This window comes from Pleurodeles waltl, chromosome 3_1, assembly GCF_031143425.1.
Source record: "Pleurodeles waltl isolate 20211129_DDA chromosome 3_1, aPleWal1.hap1.20221129, whole genome shotgun sequence".
NCBI lineage: Eukaryota > Metazoa > Chordata > Amphibia > Caudata > Salamandridae > Pleurodeles > Pleurodeles waltl.
The window spans coordinates 1098531350-1098545211 of record NC_090440.1 but is presented as its reverse complement, the minus strand read 5'-3'; the positions used below and the strand labels follow the sequence as shown (position 1 = coordinate 1098545211).

The window sequence follows — 13862 nt, the reverse complement described above, 5'->3', positions numbered from 1 at the left end:
GTTTTCTTATGATATTGTGCATATGACACTAGTGGTACTGTAGGAGCTTCACTCGTCTCCTAGTTAAGCCTAAGCTGCTCTGCTAAGCTACCTTTTCTATCAGCCTAAGCTGCTAGACACCCCTATACACTAATAAGGGATACCTGGGCCTGGTGCAAGGTGTAAGTACCCCTTGGTACTCACTACAAGCCAGTCCAGCCTCCTACACCCATGTGAAGTGATTCCAAGCTGCAGCAAGCGGGGCTTGTCCATCAGGTGTCGGTGAGTCTCCCTCACGGATTCCAATAGGAGCATTGATGCGAGGGAGTAACCATGTGTGAGGAGGGTGTTGGCCTTGTGAATGGTTATTCGTGATAGCAGTGTGTTTTGGACCTTGAGGCAGATGCCCTGGTTCTATAGTGCACCATCAATGAGGACGGTCGGTCACCTCAGGGGATTGAGGAACCAGCCGCCACAGGGGGTGACACCGAGGAGTGACAGGGCCAGATCGGTGTTCAATTGCTGGATGCGTCAGAGAGAGGCCTTCATGGGGGTACTCCTATTGCACACCCTGATCTGAGAGTCGAGGCAGGGGGGGTCTGCATCAACAGCAATAGAGGTTATGGCATTGAGTCAGATTTCTGCTGTGAAGGTTAGGTGCCAGCCCTGTGGAGCAGGCTACGGGAGCGCATCAGTGTATCTTCCCCACCTGCAGTGGTACATGGGTGCCAAGTGGCTTCTCACAGGGACTTCAGGGTTGCATTGTTCTGCAGAGTGTGACTGTCAAGCCCTGTGAGCATTGGAGGGCTATCAGGCCTCACCGTGTACCCTGATAATGGTGCAGATGCAGGGGGGCCTATTCACAACACATCAGGGGCTGGTAAGAGGCTCGCCAGAGCCAGAGGGTCCACAATTATCGTGTAGTAGCCCCACCACAGGCCCCCTCCCTGAGCGATGGTGCAACACCCCCACCATCGTGCATCCCAATGTGAATGCTGAAGCAGGGACTAGGGGGTTCTCTTGGGCAGGAGACTGGCAGAGTAGGTAGCCAGTAAAACTCTACAAGATAGAGTTTTAAGGCATGGTAGCAGTAAAGCTGGGAGCGTTTTGGCAGGCCTCTCCCACTAGCATTAGCCCCATCCCAAGCAGGTGGCAGAAAAGCCCCCTCTTCCCCTTGCATGTCATGATTTGAAGGCTGATGTTGGGGCGCTGGGAGGTGTCCAGGAGTATTTCAGGCTATCAGGAGGTATGTGAAGCAGGGCAGAGGACGGTGCAGAGCAAGCCTTTGGTGGCAATCTCACCACAGCCCACCTGGCATCTCCTGGGCCCCCTAGGACTTTTGAGTGCACCCAGCTCAGGACAACACTTTCAGGCCAAGCCAGTGGGACAACTAATAAGGTGGAAGGTTGCTCCTTCCAGGGCAGCCACTGAGGTCATGATGGGAGGGAGCAGGGTGCAGCACCGTGACAAGAGATCCGTGCCAGGCCTTGGCCCTGGCCAACGTGGCTGGCTGTGAAAGAACTCCGCCTCCGTTCGACTCAGCCGTGCAGCACACAGGGCCCACAATAGATCCCTGATGGGGACAGCAGTCAGGTGTGGGGGTCCCAGGCAATCATTCTCACACCCTGGACGTCGTCTCATAGAGTCCCAGGCAAGGATGGGTGATGATGCGCTGGCTGACGGATGGAGCTTCCACCATCTTGGCTGGCTTGGCCATTCCCCTACCTGTTTACTGCTTCTTATGTGGAAAGGAAAGGCCACCGCAGCTTCTTTTAGCAGCAGTGTCACATCCAGGGACTGGCTTTACCATAATGATGTTGACCCATAACTGTGCTGTTTAAAACAAATTCCACAGCAGGGAAGACTGTGTTCAACTCCTACTCTCATGGTCCTCAGGCCATTCTACAAGACATGCACCATGCACAGACTACCCTGCTGGGGAATCTTCTTTGATGCACTGTTAGGTGTCGGATAGTGTAAATAATTTAATGTAACCACCATTAAGGTAATTACATTCTTGGTCCCTGAGCCTGCTGGATGGCACACAACTTTATCCTTATGTGCATTCCTCAAAATGCAGAATGAGGAATTATTGTGCTGCAAGGCATTCTGCTTGCATTTTAGCTTTTTCTAAAAAACAATGGAGCAGGCGGAATGGCACAAAGTTTTGGAACCGCTTACTGCAGAGTCAAAACAAAGGAATTCATCCACCTCTAGGTTGCAGAAGCCTAACAGAATGAAATAATTCAATTGAAACGTGTGCTGTGACTCACTGTCATTGAGCCTCAATTGTTTGCGTCCCTATAGATGATGAGACACTATGGTGGTCATTCTGACCCTGGCGGTCTTTGACCACCAGGGCGGAGGACCGCGGGAGCACCGCCGACAGGCCGGCGGTGCTCCAATGGGGATTCCGACCGCGGCGGTAAAGCCGCGGTCGGACCGGCACCACTGGCGGGCTCCCGCCAGTGTACCGCGGCCCCATTGAATCCTCCGCGGCAGCGCAGCTTGCTGCACCGCCGCGGGGATTCCGACCCCCCCTACCGCCATCCAGATCCCGGCGGTCGGACCGCCGAGATCCGGATGGCGGTAGGGGGGGTCGCGGGGCCCCTGGGGGCCCCTGCAGTGCCCATGCCACTGGCATGGGCATTGCAGGGGCCCCCGTAAGAGGGCCCCTACATGTATTTCACTGTCTGCTGCGCAGACAGTGAAATACGCGACGGGTGCAACTGCACCCGTCGCACAGCTTCCACTCCGCCGGCTCGATTCCGAGCCGGCTTCATCGTGGAAGCCTCTTTCCCGCTGGGCTGGCTGGCGGTCTGAAGGCGACCGCCCGCCAGCCCAGCGGGAAAGTCAGAATTACCGCCGCGGTCTTTCGACCGCGGAACGGTAACCTGACGGCGGGACATTGGCGGGCGGCCTCCGCCGCCCGCCAAGGTCAGAATGAGGGCCTATGTCATACACAGAAGGTTGAAGTAAGATCATGGACACCAATTGATTGGTGTCATTGAGGGTTCAATTAAAAAAGAGCACACAGGCTTCCATTTTTGTACTCGGCAAAGAGTCTGAAGAATGTTTAGAACATCTTACACGTCTAACACACGTCTAACAAACAAAAAGAAAATGTACTCAGAAACATTGTCACTTTTTGTATATTGTGACTTTTAAAAAAAGTGTGCAGTAAACATCACAACAACAATTTGCATATATCAGTTTGAACAAAACATATTGTTCCAGTGGAAGCAAAGCATGTCAAATTCATATATCTAGCTGGGAAATGTATACATATCTCAATATATATATATATATATATATTTGATGCATTCTGACGGAACACTGTTTATAAACCTACTCAAAATTGGTCATATTCACTGTAATACTTTTTTGCACTCGTTGCCTTCAGTGATGGATAACATCAGGTACATTTTGGAGATTTTTTCTGCAAATGTACTCCATTTCCAAATTGTATGCTTCACTCTAAATGGCTAATTTAATTCCATTCATGCATAAATGTTTTAGGAAGGGGGAAAATTGAAACGCGTTGTTGAATATTATTTAATTTTTTACACTTGGAACAAAGGGCGGGCATGTGTTAGGTATCGATAGAAGAAAAATGGCGGATGTTAGAAATCGGGTCTTTGGTTGCCAGTCAGGTTAATCACCTTCAGCTAACCCTAGCTCACCTCCTTGGTAGCTTGGCACGAGCAGGCAGGCTTAACTTCAGAGTGCTAGATGTAAAGTATTTGTACTAACACACACAGTAACATAATGATAACACTACAAAATGACAAAAAACATGTTTAGTACAATAGGAAATATTTATCTAAACAAAACAAGACCAAAATGACAAAAATCCAACATACACAAGTCAAGTTATAAATTAAAAAGCAAAAAGAGTCTTAAATCCGTTGGTAAACAGAGAAAACAGTGTTAGCGTTAAAAAGTACCTGGGGTGTTTTAAAATAACGCTCACGGGTGAGTGTGCGTCAAAAAAGGTAAGCGGTGCATCGATTTCTCAACCACAAGCAAGCTCGTGCGCCATTTCTCCTTCTCCGGTTGGATCAGAGTGTGTCGTTTTTCCTTCCCACAGGGGAAGGATGCGTCGATCCAGGCACCACTCGGGTCTGGGCAGTTGCTGTGTCATTTTTCTGCACCCAGCAAAAACTTTGCATTGAAAATCCTGCCATATGGTGGTAGCAAAACCGCACTGCGTGGGTTGCGACGATACCAGCCTTTGTCAGCGATGTGATGCGTCGTTTCTCCAGCCACATGCGTCGATCTCCCAGCTGCGCTGCAAGCACTGTATCGATTTCAGCCGCGGAGCCGGTGGTGAGTTGTTTCTTCAGCCGTTCTCGGAAGTTGCATGAGAAATTTCTCCACACAGCGGTCTGTGCGTGGATTTTCAGGCTTGTTCTGCCAGCTTCACCTGCCAAGGCCCCAGGAACTGGATAGGGCACCACTTGGTAGGGCAGGACTCTCAGCAGAGAGTCCAGGTGCTGGCAGGGTAAGTCTTTGAAGGCCCTGAGACTTCAACAACAGGAGGCAAGCTCAGGACAAGCCCTTGGAGATTTCTTCACAAGCAGGAATGCATAACAAAGTGCAGTCTTTTTCTCTTTTCACCAGGCAGAAGCAGCAACTGCAAGTCACAGGCAGGGCAACTCTTCTTCCTCAGCTCTTCAGTTCTTCTCCAGGCAGAGGTTCCTCTTCATGTCCAGAAGTGATCTAAATTCTGAGGTATTGGGTGCCCTTCTTATACCCATTTTGGCCATTGAAGTAGGCATACTTCAAAGGAAAGTCTCTCTTGTTTGTGAAATCCTGCCTTGCCCAGGCCAGGCCCCAGACACATCAGGGGGTTGGGGACTGCATTGTGTGAGGGCTGACACAGCCCTTTCAGGTGTGAGTGACCACTCCTCCTCTCCCTCCTAGCACAGATGGCTCATCAGGAAATGCAGGCTACACCCCAGCTCCCTTTGTGTCACTGTCTAGAGAGAGGTGCAAACAGCCCAACTGTCAAACTGACCTACCCAGGGAATCCTCAAACTGGCAGAGTCACAAAATGGTTTAAGCAAGAAAATCCTCACTTTCTAAAAGTGGCATTTTCAAACACACAGTCTCAAAATCAACTTTACTAAAAGATGTATTTTTAAATTGTGAGGTCAGAGACCCCATACTCCACATGTCTATCCGCTCCCAAAGGGAATCTACACTTTAATCATATTTAAAGGCCGCCCCCATGTTAACCTATGAGAGGGATAGGCCTTGCAACAGTAAAAACAGAATTTGGCAGTATTTCACCGTCAGGACATTTAAAATATAATAGTATATGTCCTGCCTTAACCATACACTGCACCCTGCCCATGGGGCTACCTAGGGCCTACCTTAGGGGTGTCTTAAATGTAAGAAAAGGGAAGGTTTAGGCCTGGCAAGTGGGTACCCTTGCCAAGTGGAATTGTCAGTTTAAAACTGCTTACACAGACACTGCAGTGGCAGGTCTGAGACATGATTGCAGAGCTACTGTTGTGGGTGGCACAACTAGTGCTGCAGGCCCACTAGTAGCATTTGACTTACAGGCCCCTAGGCACATCTAGTGCACCTTACTAGGGACTTACTAGTACATCAAACATGTCAATCATGGATAGACCAATCAACAATACAATTTACACAGAGAGCATATGCACTTTAGCACTGGTTAGCAGTGGTAAAGTGCTCAGAGTTCCAAAGCCAACAAAAACAGGTAAAAAAACATAGGCGGAAGGATGCAAAAAAATTGGGGATGACCCAGCGAAAAGGGTCATTTCCAACAGAGGAATATCAGTAACGCTGCTTTTGATATGAACGTGACCGCTTACAATCAGTGAAATGATGTCAAGATAGTTGAAGTGCAACCATATGTTATGCTATTGATGTGAAAGAATGAACATCTGAAAAACAGTGCACCACTGAGGATGTAAACAGGATTTACATGCTTAAAGTCCAAACAAAACTTTGAAAATGGTCATTTTTCTATCAACACTTGTGATAAACTCTTTTCAGTTGAAGGTGCTCGCTCACATAGAAGGACACAAGTATTTTCATGGACATTGAAATGGCAATCGGAGCCAATTTTGGCATCTGTGAAAGTCAACCGTTGGGAATTATAATGCTGTAGAAAAATATTTGTAAAACAAAACCAGCAGAAAATTCCAGAACGGGTGAAAAAAAGGAGAGAGTAAAATGGTTGTTCGGTATTCTTGCATTTAATAAACAAAAGATACAAAACACAAGAATTGAGTTATAATAAAAAACAGGCAGTTCTTTTTAAGATAAAGTCGTTAACCGAAGAGCTTTCAAGTTGTCACATTTGATGAAAGTATGGGTCAATCGATTTAATACTAGAATTGTAATAAGGAGTACTTAGAAACGCTTGATTCCTTCTAGGTGAATACTTTTCTAAATTATGATGCAATATTGTGTAGAGTGGAAGAAAAAACACTGGGCCTCATTTACGTTAAAGTGGCACAGCACGGAGCAGCACCAAAACTGGCAGCGCCACTCTGCATCACTTCAGAAACGCAGGGATGCACCGTATTTAAAACAATACAGCTCACCCCTGTGTTTTTCCTAGTGCTCGTGCTAAAATTAGCAGCTGAGCGCCAACGCAGGAACTCCTGCACCATAGTGCAAAAGTGCCTGCTTTGGAGGAAATAATTGTTTATGTGCAGGAAGTTATCTCTTCATGCATATAAACAATCAGTAATGGTGTTTTGCTCTTCCTATGGGTGCTGCACAATGCAGCACACATAGGAAAAGCAAAAACAAAGAGAAATAAAAGTATTTCTCCTCGTAAATCTGGGGCAGCATAAAAATGTAATGTGTGTTGCAGTGAAATGCCCACAGCAACACCCATAGCATGCCCTTCTGCCACTGAAAACTGCATTTGGGGGTGCCATATTTACAAGGGAGCGTTAAACCTCGCAAAGTGGCTTAATGCCGCCTTGTAAATATGGAAAATGGCACAGTGACACAGAAGCACCACTAAAAGTGACGCTCCTTTGGCACTAGGGCCTCCTAAATAAGGCCTATTGTCCTTAAAACGCCTATTTTCAAAGTTGTTTTTACAATATAAACAAAATGTCATAGGAACCAAGTTTTCTTTCTCTCCACCAGCGTAGGTAATCAAATTGGGTTGCATGGTAATGTGACATTCTAAACCAGAGAAAAAGTAAACTTAATACGTTTGTCAAAAAATGAGGTGGACAACAAGTTATTTACTCAGTATTGTGTTGTAAGAGCAGATTATTTGTATATTTTCAGTTTTTAGGCTATTCTAAATGTAGGTTCGATCCGTACTCATACTGTACTTCTGACGTTTAAAAATCGTTTTTGTTTGAAATATTTAATTGAAGTTTTAGCAAAACAGAAGGTGCAGAAATAGGGATAAAGGGGTAAGAGGGTATAACACAAGATAAATCTTGGCATGATGTACACTTTGATTTCTGATGCAACATATACATATTTGACGATGTACTAGAAGTGAAGACATAGGCAAGTGATCAGTTTATAACAACGGAGAACTGCATACACCTTAAACTGATGGTGGTGGTACAATTAACATAAAATTGGAATCACGTTTTGGATAGAGTCCATGGAGAGAAGGAGAGAGAGGAAAGGGTGTGATATGTACAAGTGGGTGGGATGCAAATCTGGAGGAGATTGTCAGTGCACAGGTCTCTCACGCTTAGTAGGCATGAAACCTGGAGCCATCCCTTACATTGTAAGGGTTCAAACAAGTAGATTAAGAGTTTTCCAAATTCGAGGCGAGGATGTTGTTTGAAAACTACCATTAAGTTGTGCAATATGTGTGGTTCTTATATAAGTAACCCAGGCCTACCATGTATGGTAAGAAACATTTTTATTGGATTTCCAATCTAGTAAGATTACTTTAGTGATGATGGTGAGTGAGAGATCTAGAAGACTATGGTTTTCCTCTGGGAGATCAATTGGGGGTTCTTCAACGAGTGGCCTCAAAATTGCTTCTGGGAAGAATAAACTAATTTGACATTGAAAGGTAGATTATAATTGCATAGTTATATCTCACCAGTAATCGTGCACGTTGGGGCAAAAAAAAAAACATATGTTCTTCATCTCCAGTAGATGATTCACAAGACCAGCACGTATTATTTTCTTTAAGGTTTAAGTGAGCTACTCTGACAGGGCGTCAGTACAGGAAATATGTTGTGAAGAATTCGCCTGGAGAAGGGAAGGAATTAGCTTGTGTTTAAATAATATTGGGCCCAATTTAGTCCAGAATTGTTCGTCGGAGGGGGATAAACCTTTAGATGAGAAATGAGTGGACCACTTGTGTATCAGTGAAGCTTGAAGCAGTATTTTGCTAGAGGTTATGAACTTATAGAATTTACAGGCTGTATGGCCCAGTGTAAAAATGTTTGATGTTTTAATACTAATTGAGGTTAATAGAAGGGGACACGTTTGGATATTTTAGATTTGATTTGAAGAAAAACGTAAAAATCCAGATTTAAAAGATTATGTTTATGTTGTAGTGAGGCAAAAGAGAGGGGTTCTGCTACCTAGTATAGGTCCGCTATCATTGAAGTGCCTTTGGCCACTGTTAAGGCAGGTGTTTTAATAAAAATATTTATCACTTGATTTTGAGATTATCTTACATGACATTAGCATTGTTAACATAGGGAAATAAATATTCAAACTTTTACCTAAAGGTGTGGTTATTCATCACTGAAAGGTCATGTGACAATTACTGACTCCAATTGATTATTAATGCTATTATCATTGATTATTAAGATTACTGATTGGTTATTGATTATTGATCTGCATGTACTGGTGGGAACATCTTAAATACAAGTCAAAAGGTTCATCGACCTGTTCCCAAAGCGCCAATTTCACCCAAATCGGAGTTATGTTTGCTGAGTGTGGGGGTTTGTAATTTTTTATTTAGGCAAGGAGATGTAAGAGATGATTGTCGAATGTTGGTGGCTAAAGCTGAGTCTAAAGACAGAAGGGCAAAAATAGTGCCTTTCATATTTTTCTTTGAGTGTTTAATAGGTATATGGGACATTGTGAGAGTGAATATTAGTGGGTAGAGGTGGCAGTTGTATGACTCAATGCAACCAGATTAGTTTTTCCAGGGTGTTTGATTCAAACCAGTGTGCACCATAGGTAGCGAGGAAGGTCGTTTGGTAACGGTGCCGTTAGGAAAGTTGCAACCTCCAAATGATGTTATTGTCCTCTGATTCTAGATATTTTTTGTCCCACAGGAAAGAAGAAACTTCTTTGTCTAATTTGAGGAACAATTCCGGAAAGAGACGTGATGGGATCATGCTTGCCAAGAAGTTAATTAAGGGAGAGATCATCATTTTTAAGGTATCCTGTCTACCCCACGAGAAATATGTTTTGGTGACCATGAAGACGATATATCTTTTATTTTATTAAGTGTTTTTCATGTTAATTGTCTGTTATTGATTGATCAAGGTTATTACTAAACCACATACCCAGATACCTGATAGAAGATTCCCATTTGAAACGGAAAGAGTCAATAATAGATGGGTGACACTGGCCATTCTGGGGAATGATCTCTGTATTTCCTCTATTTAAAACATAGTCAGGAAAATAAGTGAATATGGTAATGTTGGCTAGGGTTGCTGTGATGGCTGGACCTGGAATTTCTATAAAAATAATCAGTATATCATCAGCGTATGCTGTTATTTTGTAGCATACATCGTCAAATGGAATACCCGGTATGTCAGTTGCTATGTTGGTTAACAAAAGCAGTGGATCAATTGCGAGTAAAAACAGAAGTAGAGATTGGGGGAATCCTTGACCAGTGCCTTGATGTAAGGGAAATTGTTGGGATGTGGAACTTTTAATTGTTATCCTGGCGGATGGATTTCGTATAATGCCATTGTCTTAGAAATAAACTTCTGTCCTAGGTCATGTCTTTGTAGGACAGCTTCAAGGTAAGGCCAGTAAACCTTTTCAAAGGCTCTCTTCGCGTCCAGGGCAATGGCCGCGGCAGCAGGAGAAAGCGGGCTGGAGGTCTTTTTGATGATGGTTGAGAAAAGACAGAAGTTATTACTAGTTAAATGACCTTTGCTAAAGTCACATTGTGTAGTATGTACTATTTTGGTATTCAAGGGAGCAAGGCGGGAAGCGAGAATCTTCTCATAAATATTTGCTTCCAAAAAGGAAATAGGTCTAAAAGTGTTCAGCTCCATTTGGTCGTTTTCTTTCTTGAGAATTACCACAATAGTTACTTTGAACGCTGAACCTTTTACCTTTCCTGTATAAGCAAAGTGAGTAAGCGTATTTCCCAAGGTATCAAAAATTGTCTCAGTGAAGGTTTTGTTGAATTCTATCAGAAGGTGGTCAGGACCAGGGCCTTTTCCAGATGGGATGGATTTAGTGGTGCAAGTAATTTTATCTTTGGAGATTGGAATGGCCAATTTTTACCGGTAGTCTTCGAGATTTGTTTGATTGGTAAGGAGTTCAAAAAGTCCAAGCATGCAGCTGTTGGAGATATAACTACAGGAGTGTACAGTTTGGTGTAAAAGTGTTGGAAAACTTTAAGGCCTAGAATTAGGAGGGCCTAGTGGCTCCTTGCACCACATTAGCCTCATTTCTTTTTACGCTAATGTGGATTAACAAGGCAAAAATCGCAGTGCCAGATTTACAAAGTGGCGCAATGCATGCACAGCGCCACTTTGTATCCCCTTGCGCCACATAATGCCTCGGCCCAGCATAATGTATGCATGGGGGGGTGTTCCTCTATTGGGGGTGAAAAAGTGGCACAAAGAAAATCTTCTAGATTTCTTTCTGTCACTATTTTCAGCATTTTTAATGCCTGCTCAGAGCTGGCAATAACAATTGCAGGAATATGTAGCATGAGAGTCTTAACCTGGGTTATAGCTCTATAACATCATTATGTGACTCAAACATTTCACATGACTGAAAGGAGACACAGTAACTGAGTGAATAGTTATCTGAAGGATTCTGTAGCCATAGAGTTGTTTGAGATTCTATTGGTTATAAGTGCAAGAGGGGTAGTGTTATGAGTATACAGTCTTGAGGGGTGTAGACAATTTACGTGAGTTAATAGAATCAGTAGGTGGAACCCGCAACATGGTATCTACGTGTTCAAGTGGGAGGTGGTATAATTGTTTCATGAATACTGAGTGAACAGATTATATTGTGGAAGTGTAATAGTCGACAGTTAGTTAGAGATGATCATTGGTGGGCGAGTATACCATTACATATGAGCACATCTGTAAATGGCTCCTGTAAAGTTATGATGTTGATTGGAAACTGTTAGGATGTATAGGAATCCCAACTGGGAAGATGTGTTAAGCTAATTTACCTGCCGTGGTCATTTGATGAGTATCCTAGGTGTATTAATTTAAGTCAGTTGGCCCTAGAATAGCGATGCAATGTGTGTAATGATCTATAGTGGGAATTAAGTGGCTTTGGGTATGTGAGGAAATGCAGACATTAAAATCCATATGGAATATAATGAGCAAAGGCACACAATGATGTAAACAGAATAACAATTAGCAGTGTAATCTGACAAATTACTCTTTAAAAGATGTGGTACTTAGAAGATAAGACAGCTCATATTACAAGGATTGTCCAGATGCGGAGTCATCCATATGCGTTTCTTTGGTATTGTCTAGGACAACTCGTAGATCAGAGGGTTCTCCCTGGACTCTTCTGTGCCTCTTGGAATTGGTCCCCTTCTTCCACAGGTCTTCAGGTCCAGGAAACCATTGTTGGTGCCTTGCAGTCTCTTCTGGTTCTTGCATTATCTTCTTTCTTGTGTGTTCTATGAACGTTACTGTGAATTACTCCTGCTTTCCTGGGCTCTGGAGTGGGTTCTATTACTTACTTTTGGTGTTTTCTAATACTCCCAGTGCCCCTCTACACACTACTCTTGCCTAGGTGGGAATCCGACATTCGCATTCAACTTTCTTAGTATATGGTATGTGTTCCCCCTAGGCCCATTTCTAACTATTGTGATTTTCACTATTTGCAGTTTTCTATCTGTTTTTACACCTGATTTTGCCTACTAGTGTATATAATTTGTATATTACTTACTTTCTAAGGGAGTGTAGTCTCTATGGTATTTTTGGCATTTGTGTCACCAAAATAAAATACCTTTATTTTTGTAACACTGAGTATTTCCTTTCATGCGTGTGAGTACTGTGTGACTACAGTGGTATTGCATGAGCTTTGCATGTCTCATAGATAAGCCTTGGCTGCTCAGCTACAGCTACCCCTAGAGAGCCTGGCTTCTAGACACTGCCTACATTTCACTAATAAGTGATAACTGGACCTGGTGTAAGGTATAAGTACCGTAGGTATCCACCACAAACCAGGCTAGCCTCCTACACACGTCTGTTGCGGTTTCTAGCTCTGTTATCTCATGTCTGAGGGACTGGAGGTCCTTGTCAGTTTTATGAATGTGTTTGAAATGTATAGCTAAGCAATCCTCAAACATACTTAGATTGTTTTCTGCATCTGTAACTATAGGTTGAGGTCCTTAAGGTCTTTCCTGATTCCTGCAACTTCCGTTTTTAGCAGGTCAGTGTTTGTTTTAGTACTTTGTGCTGTTTCATGGACATCATTAAGTTTCTTGAGGATCATATCAAGAGTAGTCTGATTCTTGTGCTTTTCTTTGACCCGGGAGTCTGGGCTTGGTATATCATGTTTCAACCTCTTGAGACCAGGTTTTCTTTCTTTGTCTTTAGCAGATTTGAGTTCTCTTTCTTCAGCCATGGTTAAGGGAAAACAAAATACAGTAATGTGATACAATACAGGCCGAAGATAAGAAGTAACACTGTCACACGCAGTATGTTGCCAGAGAACGGCTGAGGCGTATCGCATATAGAGATGAATGCTAGCAGAAGAGCGTTGAGAGGGCTGATTTATTACCTTAAGCATCACTTCAAATGAGGAATCTTAGCGTATCATTTGATGTGCTGGGACTACGGTGTGATATGGAGGCCAAATTAGAAGAATACACTCCCTCTAGTCATGCAGAAGACTTGGTCACAGTAAGGCGTTGCAGCTGTCAATGTGGTCAACCTGTGATTGATTGGAGAAGTAGACTGTACATGTATGAGACTCCCACCATCTAAAAGAAACAGTGTTAGTACAAGATGTGCCTTGCACTAACGAAACCGTATATATTGCCAGAGGCCAAGGGATGAAATTCGCCTCCCTATTGTGCACAAAACGCTCCGATAGTAGGTAAGTGTGACCAGAAGTATATCTAGGGGCAGTCATAAAACACATTGTGTCACACTAATGGCTCATATTGCAGTTCACTCACACATGTAGTGGTAGTTTGCTTGCTTGTCCGCATATCTTTCTTGCCAACAGATAGGAGACTGAAGATATTGCATTGTTTCATATCTGCTGACACCAGGTTGAAATGTTATGTCATATCTGTAAATCTAATACAGTTGCTATTGTCTGGAAACCCCCGTAGGTTCTGGGCAGTAGTATGGGTAGAGTAAACATCAGTTTTCGATGCACGCCATTCAGGTTTGCTGATGGGCTTGCCTCCAGGTGTTGTGTGGTGCGCGCAGCCATCTTGGTTCACCAGCATGGTGCGATTAATGGTGGAAAAAAAGGAAAATACAGAGCTCCGCAGTTGCTTGAACTGGGAAAATTGTCATCGTGCAGGAATTTTCTGTACTGGTGGGGAAATCCCTGTTCGTGAAGTTACGGATGGTCTTGATGCCAGTTGATTACTGTGGAAGGCTTGGCGGAGTTCAACAGATAGTTGCCATCTTGCCTTGCGCTGGCCACGCCCTTCGTTGTTTAAAACATCTAATGTATCTTTGAAGGAAAACATATAATAATCAACTATC

At 43.7% G+C, this 13862-nt stretch overlaps 1 protein-coding gene across 1 annotated transcript in view; it reads left to right on the top strand.

Moving 5' to 3' along the window:
- DRD2 (dopamine receptor D2) overlaps positions 1-13862 on the top strand; it is a 1149352-nt gene that overhangs the window by 342721 nt on the left and 792769 nt on the right. Inside the window, exon 2 of the mRNA XM_069224377.1 lies at positions 9252-9357. The gene's annotated coding sequence lies outside the window, so the exon portion shown is untranslated. The remainder of the gene's footprint in view (positions 1-9251; positions 9358-13862) is intronic.